Source organism: Oncorhynchus gorbuscha, unplaced genomic scaffold, assembly GCF_021184085.1.
Source record: "Oncorhynchus gorbuscha isolate QuinsamMale2020 ecotype Even-year unplaced genomic scaffold, OgorEven_v1.0 Un_scaffold_536, whole genome shotgun sequence".
Lineage (NCBI taxonomy): Eukaryota > Metazoa > Chordata > Actinopteri > Salmoniformes > Salmonidae > Oncorhynchus > Oncorhynchus gorbuscha.
The window spans coordinates 185,822-194,882 of NW_025745360.1; the positions used below are offsets into that span (position 1 = coordinate 185,822).

Sequence of the window (9,061 nt, forward strand, 5' to 3'; positions counted from 1 at the left end):
TCGAGCCTGGAAGCCAGTGGAAAGAACGGAGGAGCGGGGTGATGTGAGAGAACTGGGAAGGTTGAACACTAAAAGTGTTCTGGATGAACCTGGTTTAATGGCACAGGCAGGGAGCCCAGCCAACAGCCTGGTTGCAGTAATCCAGACGGGAGATGACAAGTGCCTGGATAAGGACCTGCGCCGCTTGTGTAAGCCAGGGTCGTACAGGATTTGTAGAGCATGAACCTAAGGAACTGGCCACCGCCTCGTGTAAATAAGAACGACAGGGTGTTGTCCAGGATCACGCCAAGGTTCTTAGCGCTCTGGGAGGAGGACACAATGGAGTTGTCAACCGGATGGCGAGATATAAAGGTGATCTGGCCTAACCTGGTTAAATAAAGGTGATCTGGTATACCTGGTTAAATAAAGGTGATCTGGTCTACCTGGTTAAATAAAGGTGATCTGGTATACCTGGTTAATTAAAGGTGATCTGGCCTATGGTTAAAGGTGATCTGGCCTAACCTGGTTAAATAAAGGTGATCTGGCCTAACCTGGTTAAATAAAGGTGATCTGGTCTAACCTGGTTAAATAAAGGTGATCTGGTCTACCTGGTTAAATAAAGGTGATCTGGTCTACCTGGTTAAATAAAGGTGATCTGGCCTACCTGGTTAAATAAAGGTGATCTGGCCTAACCTGGTTAAATAAAGGTGATCTGGTCTACCTGGTTAAATAAAGGTTATCTGGCCTAACCTGGTTAAATAAAGGTGATCTGGCCTAACCTGGTTAAATAAAGGTGATCTGGTCTACCTGGTTAAATAAAGGTGATCTGGCCTAACCTGGTTAAATAAAGGTGATCTGGCCTAACCTGGTTAAATAAAGGTGATCTGGCCTAACATGGTTAAATAAAGGTGATCTGGCCTAACCTGGTTAAATAAAGGTGATCTGGCCTAACCTGGTTAAATAAAGGTGATCTGGCCTAACCTGGTTAAATAAAGGTGATCTGGCCTAACCTGGTTAAATAAAGGTGATCTGGCCTACCTGGTTAAATAAAGGTGATCTGGTCTACCTGGTTAAATAAAGGTGATCTGGCCTAACCTGGTTAAATAAAGGTGATCTGGCCTAACCTGGTTAAATAAAGGTGATCTGGCCTAACCTGGTTAAATAAAGGTGATCTGGTCAATCTGGTTAAATAAAGGTGATCTGGCCTAACCTGGTTAAATAAAGGTGATCTGGTCTACCTGGTTAAATAAAGGTGATCTGGTCTACCTGGTTAAATAAAGGTGATCTGGTAACCTGGTTAAATAAAGGTGATCTGGCCTAACCTGGTTAAATAAAGGTGATCTGGCCTACCTGGTTAAATAAAGGTGATCTGGCCTAACCTGGTTAAATAAAGGTGATCTGGCCTAACCTGGTTAAATAAAGGTGATCTGGCCTAACCTGGTTAAATAAAGGTGATCTGGTCTACCTGGTTAAATAAAGGTGATCTGGCCTAACCTGGTTAAATAAAGGTGATCTGGCCTAACCTGGTTAAATAAAGGTGATCTGGCCTAACCTGGTTAAATAAAGGTGATCTGGCCTAACCTGGTTAAATAAAGGTGATCTGGCCTAACCTGGTTAAATAAAGGTGATCTGGCTGGCCTAACCTGGTTAAATAAAGGTGATCTGGCCTAACCTGGTTAAATAAAGGTGATCTGGTCTACCTGGTTAAATAAAGGTGATCTGGCCTAACCTGGTTAAATAAAGGTGATCTGGCCTAACCTGGTTAAATAAAGGTGATCTGGCCTAACCTGGTTAAATAAAGGTGATCTGGCCTAACCTGGTTAAATAAAGGTGATCTGGCCTAACCTGGTTAAATAAAGGTGATCTGGCCTAACCTGGTTAAATAAAGGTGATCTGGCCTAACCTGGTTAAATAAAGGTGATCTGGCCTAACCTGGTTAAATAAAGGTGATCTGGCCTAACCTGGTTAAATAAAGGTGATCTGGTCTACCTGGTTAAATAAAGGTGATCTGGTCTACCTGGTTAAATAAAGGTGATCTGGCCTAACCTGGTTAAATAAAGGTGATCTGGCCTAACCTGGTTAAATAAAGGTGATCTGGCCTAACCTGGTTAAATAAAGGTGATCTGGTCAATCTGGTTAAATAAAGGTGATCTGGCCTAACCTGGTTAAATAAAGGTGATCTGGTCTACCTGGTTAAATAAATGTGATCTGGTCTAACCTGGTTAAATAAAGGTGATCTGGCCTAACCTGGTTAAATAAAGGTGATCTGGCCTAACCTGGTTAAATAAAGGTGATCTGGCCTACCTGGTTAAATAAAAGTGATCTGGCCTAACCTGGTTAAATAAAAGTGATCTGGCCTAACCTGGTTAAATAAAGGTGATCTGGCCTAACCTGGTTAAATAAAGGTGATCTGGTCTACCTGGTTAAATAAAGGTGATCTGGCCTAACCTGGTTAAATAAAGGTGATCTGGCCTAACCTGGTTAAATAAAGGTGATCTGGCCTAACCTGGTTAAATAAAGGTGATCTGGCCTACCTGGTTAAATAAAGGTGATCTGGCCTAACCTGGTTAAATAAAGGTGATCTGGCCTAACCTGGTTAAATAAAGGTGATCTGGTCTACCTGGTTAAATAAAGGTGATCTGGCCTAACCTGGTTAAATAAAGGTGATCTGGCCTAACCTGGTTAAATAAAGAGGATCTGGCCTAACCTGGTTAAATAAAGGTGATCTGGCCTAACCTGGTTAAATAAAGGTGATCTGGCCTAACCTGGTTAAATAAAGGTGATCTGGCCTAACCTGGTTAAATAAAGGTGATCTGGCCTAACCTGGTTAAATAAAGGTGATCTGGCCTAACCTGGTTAAATAAAGGTGATCTGGCCTACCTGGTTAAATAAAGGTGATCTGGCCTAACCTGGTTAAATAAAGGTGATCTGGCCTAACCTGGTTAAATAAAAGTGATCTGGCCTAACCTGGTTAAATAAAGGTGATCTGGCCTAACCTGGTTAAATAAAGGTGATCTGGCCTAACCTGGTTAAATAAAGGTGATCTGGCCTAACCTGGTTAAATAAAGGTGATCTGGCCTAACCTGGTTAAATAAAAGTGATCTGGCCTAACCTGTTAAATAAAAGTGATCTGGCCTAACCTGGTTAAATAAAAGTGATCTGGCCTAACCTGGTTAAATAAAGGTGATCTGGCCTAACCTGGTTAAATAAACGTGATCTGGCCTAACCTGGTTAAATAAAAGTGATCTGGCCTAACCTGGTTAAATAAAGGTGATCTGGCCTAACCTGGTTAAATAAAGGTGATCTGGCCTAACCTGGTTAAATAAAGGTGATCTGGCCTAACCTGGTTAAATAAAAGTGATCTGGCCTAACCGGTTAAATAAAGGTGATCTGGCCTAACCTGGTTAAATAAAAGTGATCTGGCCTAACCTGGTTAAATAAAAGTGATCTGGCCTAACCTGGTTAAATAAAAGTGATCTGGCCTAACCTGGTTAAATAAAGGTGATCTGGCCTAACCTGGTTAAATAAAGGTGATCTGGCCTAACCTGGTTAAATAAAAGTGATCTGGCCTAACCTGGTTAAATAAAGGTGATCTGGCCTAACCTGGTTAAATAAAAGTGATCTGGCCTAACCTGGTTAAATAAAGGTGATCTGGCCTACCTGGTTAAATAAAGGTGATCTGGCCTAACCTGGTTAAATAAAGGTGATCTGGCCTAACCTGGTTAAATAAAGGTGATCTGGCCTAACCTGGTTAAATAAAGGTGATCTGGCCTAACCTGGTTAAATAAAAGTGATCTGGCCTAACCGGTTAAATAAAGGTGATCTGGCCTAACCTGGTTCAATAAAAGTGATCTGGCCTAACCTGGTTAAATAAAGGTGATCTGGCCTAACCTGGTTAAATAAAAGTGATCTGGCCTAACCTGGTTAAATAAAAGTGATCTGGCCTAACCTGGTTAAATAAAGGTGATCTGGCCTACCTGGTTCAATAAAAGTGATCTGGCCTAACCTGGTTAAATAAAGGTGATCTGGCCTAACCTGGTTAAATAAAAGTGATCTGGCCTAACCTGGTTAAATAAAAGTGATCTGGCCTAACCTGGTTAAATAAAGGTGATCTGGCCTACCTGGTTAAATAAAGGTGATCTGGCCTAACCTGGTTAAATAAAAGTGATCTGGCCTAACCGGTTAAATAAAGGTGATCTGGCCTAACCTGGTTAAACAAAAGGTGATCTGGCCTAACCTGGTTAAATAAAGGTGATCTGGCCTAACCTGGTTAAATAAAGGTGATCTGGCCTAACCTGGTTAAATAAAAGTGATCTGGCCTAACCTGGTTAAATAAAAGTGATCTGGCCTAACCGGTTAAATAAAGGTGATCTGGCCTAACCTGGTTCAATAAAAGTGATCTGGCCTAACCTGGTTAAATAAAGGTGATCTGGCCTAACCTGGTTAAATAAAAGTGATCTGGCCTAACCTGGTTAAATAAAAGTGATCTGGCCTACCTGGTTAAATAAAGGTGATCTGGCCTAACCTGGTTAAATAAAAGTGATCTGGCCTAACCTGGTTAAATAAAGGTGATCTGGCCTAACCTGGTTAAATAAAGGTGATCTGGCCTAACCTGGTTAAATAAAGGTGATCTGGCCTAACCTGGTTAAATAAAGGTGATCTGGCCTAACCTGGTTAAATAAAGGTGATCTGGCTTAACCTGGTTAAATAAAGGTGATCTGGCCTAACCTGGTTAAATAAAGGTGATCTGGCCTAACCTGGTTAAATAAAGGTGATCTGGCCTAACCTGGTTAAATAAAGGTGATCTGGCCTACCTGGTTAAATAAAGGTCATCTGGCCTAACCTGGTTAAATAAAGGTGATCTGGCCTAACCTGGTTAAATAAAAGTGATCTGGCCTAACCTGGTTAAATAAAAGTGATCTGGCCTAACCTGGTTAAATAAAGGTGATCTGGCCTAACCTGGTTAAATAAAGGTGATCTGGCCTAACCTGGTTAAATAAAGGTGATCTGGCCTAACATGGTTAAATAAAGGTGATCTGGCCTAACCTGGTTAAATAAAGGTGATCTGGCCTAACCTGGTTAAATAAAGGTGATCTGGCCTAACCTGGTTAAATAAAGGTGATCTGGCCTAACCTGGTTCAATAAAAGTGATCTGGCCTAACCTGGTTCAATAAAAGTGATCTGTCCTAACCTGGTTAAATAAAAGTGATCTGGCCTAACCTGTTAAATAAAGGTGATCTGGCCTAACCTGGTTAAATAAAAGTGATCTGGCCTAACCTGGTTAAATAAAAGTGATCTGGCCTAACCTGGTTAAATAAAGGTGATCTGGCCTACCTGGTTAAATAAAGGTGATCTGGCCTAACCTGGTTAAATAAAAGTGATCTGGCCTAACCTGGTTAAATAAAGGTGATCTGGCCTAACCTGTTAAATAAAGGTGATCTGGCCTAACCTGGTTAAATAAAAGTGATCTGGCCTAACCTGGTTAAATAAAAGTGATCTGGCCTAACCTGGTTAAATAAAGGTGATCTGGCCTACCTGGTTAAATAAAGGTGATCTGGCCTAACCTGGTTAAATAAAAGTGATCTGGCCTAACCTGGTTAAATAAAGGTGATCTGGCCTAACCTGTTAAATAAAGGTGATCTGGCCTAACCTGGTTAAATAAAAGTGATCTGGCCTAACCTGGTTAAATAAAAGTGATCTGGCCTAACCTGGTTAAATAAAGGTGATCTGGCCTAACCTGTTAAATAAAGGTGATCTGGCCTAACCTGGTTAAATAAAAGTGATCTGGCCTAACCTGGTTAAATAAAAGTGATCTGGCCTAACCTGGTTAAATAAAGGTGATCTGGCCTACCTGGTTAAATAAAGGTGATCTGGCCTAACCTGTTAAATAAAGGTGATCTGGCCTAACCTGGTTAAATAAAAGTGATCTGGCCTAACCTGGTTAAATAAAAGTGATCTGGCCTAACCTGGTTAAATAAAGGTGATCTGGCCTACCTGGTTAAATAAAGGTGATCTGGCCTAACCTGGTTAAATAAAAGTGATCTGGCCTAACCTGGTTAAATAAAGGTGATCTGGCCTAACCTGTTAAATAAAGGTGATCTGGCCTAACCTGGTTAAATAAAAGTGATCTGGCCTAACCTGGTTAAATAAAAGTGATCTGGCCTAACCTGGTTAAATAAAGGTGATCTGGCCTAACCTGTTAAATAAAGGTGATCTGGTCTACCTGGTTAAATAAAGGTGATCTGGTCTACCTGGTTAAATAAAGGTGATCTGGTCTACCTGGTTAAATAAAGGTGATCTGGTCTACCTGGTTAAATAAAGGTGATCTGGTCTACCTGGTTAAATAAAGGTGATCTGGTCTACCTGGTTAAATAAAGGTGATCTGGTCTAACCTGGTTAAATAAAGGTGATATAAAATAAATACAAAAATATAAGCAGGAACTGAACTGTACACAGTCAGGCAAGATAAAAACATGACAGAACAAGTTGGACACTTCCTCCAGTAACAGGAAGCTGTGGTCTTCATACATACATACACTGTATCTTTTCTCAAAGCTATTTCTACACTTTGTAACTGTGTAACATCACTATCTTGATGTGAACTTGTTTTAAACTAATACGGAAATGTAAAGATATTTGCAAAAGGAACAGGACTGAAACTAGATGGCTTGTAAAAAGCGAAACCTTCCTGACACGACATGGTCTACAGGAGCTACGCAACAGTGACTCGCCACAAACCACTGTCTGTATCTGACAACATGGTGTACGAAACGTCTGATCATTTCACAAGGCTTCACTTGAGACATACGCCACCGTTCAACAGGTTGAGGTCACTTAGAAATGACTATTGTAGCTGGAAACGACAGATTTTTTTTATAGAATATCTACATAGAAGTACAGAGGCCCATTATCAGCAACCATCACTCCTGTGTTCCAATGTCACGTTGTGTTAGCCAATGGCACGTTGTGTTAGCCAATGGCACGTTGTGTTAGCCAACCATCACTCCTGTGTTCCAGCTTGTTTTTGATTTGTTAAGATTGACCTCCATTTTGGTTTTTTTCTAGTGACACAGATCCCGATGTAATGATCAGTCACTGGGGGACGTGCACCAAGATCTTCCTGGTACTGGTGTCGCTGAGGGTCATATACTATACCGTTGTGGAATATCCCAACAACCCAAACCCCCCCCCTACCAGCGTCCCCATTCCAGGAGGACTCCAGACCCTTCAAGAGGAGAGGACTTGTCCTCCGAGAGCATCAGTTCAACGACTGATGATGAATCAACATATTATGTGGAATCTGAAACTCCAGACAACAAGGACAAACCTACAATGTATGTTGATGTTGAACCACAAGCTGAATCAGAAGTTTACCTGGACACAATATCCATTCAGGACTGGCCATCAATAACACTGACCACTGGACTGGCCACTCCTCCTCCGTATGTGTCCCCTGGACCGTACCATGTAGAATACCCATCAGAGTACATCTTCATCCTGGATGAGCCAGAGAAATGCCAGGAGCAGAACCCCTTCCTGGTTCTGATGGTGCCAGTGGCGCCCTATAACAGGGAGGCCCGTGAGGCCGTCCGCAGGACTTGGGGCAGTGAGAGGCAGGTACTGGGCAGAGAGGTCCGTCTATTCTTCCTGCTGGGTGTCCAGTGGAGAGGAGACAGAGCAGGTCCAGGAGAAGGTGCTGCAGGAGTGCAAAGAGCACCAGGATCTGCTGCAGAGCGACTTCATAGACAGCTACAAAAACCTGACCATCAAGACCATGGTGATGATGGAGTGGCTGAGCTCTCGATGCCCCAACGCCTCCTACGCCATGAAGATCGACTCAGACATGTTCCTCAACGTGAACACCTTGGTCAACATGCTGCTTCACGCTCCAACGCAGAACTACATGACTGGACTAGTGGCCCGACGGGGAGCCGTTCTAAGAGACCGTAACTCCAAATGGTACCTTCCAAAGGAGGTGTTTCCTGAACCGGTATATCCACCTTATGCTCTGGGCCTGGGCTATGTCTTCACCTTAGACCTCCCCAGGAAGCTGGTGGAGGCGTCCAGGCATGTTAAAGCCGTCTACATAGAGGATGTGTATCTGGGACTGTGTATGAGACACCTGGGCATCCGGCCTACTGACCCCCCCAGTGGAAACCTCTTCCAGGGGTATGCAGGAGCCCAGGACTGCTGTCACTACATGGCTGTTATCACGACCATCCTCAACACTCCTCAGGAGCTTCAGGACGTATGGAGAAACTTGCACCAACCTGGACCTGTCTGTCATTGAAAACAACACTCTGGGACAGACAAATAGCCTTGAGGTTATTAGAGGGATCACCTTATCCCTGTGTTTCTGTGGGTGTGTTAGAGAAGCATCACCTTATCTCTGTGTTTCTGTGGGTGTGTTAGAGAAGCATCACCTTATCTCTGTGTTTCTGTGGGTGTGTTAGAGAAGCATCACCTTATCTCTGTGTTTCTGTGGGTGTGGTAGAGAAGGATCACCGTATCTCTGTGGGTGTGTTAGAGAAGCATCACCTTATCTCTGTGGGTGTGGTAGAGAAGGATCGCCTTATCTTTGTGGGTGTGGTAGAGGAGGATCACCTTATCCCTGTGTTTCTGTGGGTGTGGTAGAGAAGGATCACCGTATCTCTGTGGGTGTGTTAGAGAAGCATCACCTTATCTCTGTGTTTCTGTGGGTGTGGTAGAGAAGGATCACCGTATCTCTGTGGGTGTGTTAGAGAAGCATCACCTTATCTCTGTGGGTGTGGTAGAGAAGGATCACCTTATCTTTGTGGGTGTGGTAGAGGAGGATCACCTTATCCCTGTGTTTCTGTGGGTGTGGTAGAGAAGGATCACCGTATCTCTGTGGGTGTGGTAGAGAAGGATCACCTTATCTTTGTGGGTGTGGTAGAGGAGGATCACCTTATCCCTGTGTTTCTGTGGGTGTGGTAGAGAAGGGTCACCTTATCCCTGTGGGTGTGTTAGAGAAGCATCACCTTATCTCTGTGGGTGTGGTAGAGAAGGATCACCTTATCTTTGTGGGTGTGGTAGAGGAGGATCACCTTATCCCTGTGTTTCT

At 43.1% G+C, this 9,061-nt stretch overlaps 1 pseudogene; it reads left to right on the plus strand.

Annotated features, from left to right (window-relative positions):
* Positions 1-7,311: 7,311 nt before the first annotated feature.
* Positions 7,312-8,301, plus strand: LOC124018492 (annotated as a pseudogene).
* Positions 8,302-9,061: the final 760 nt, after the last annotated feature.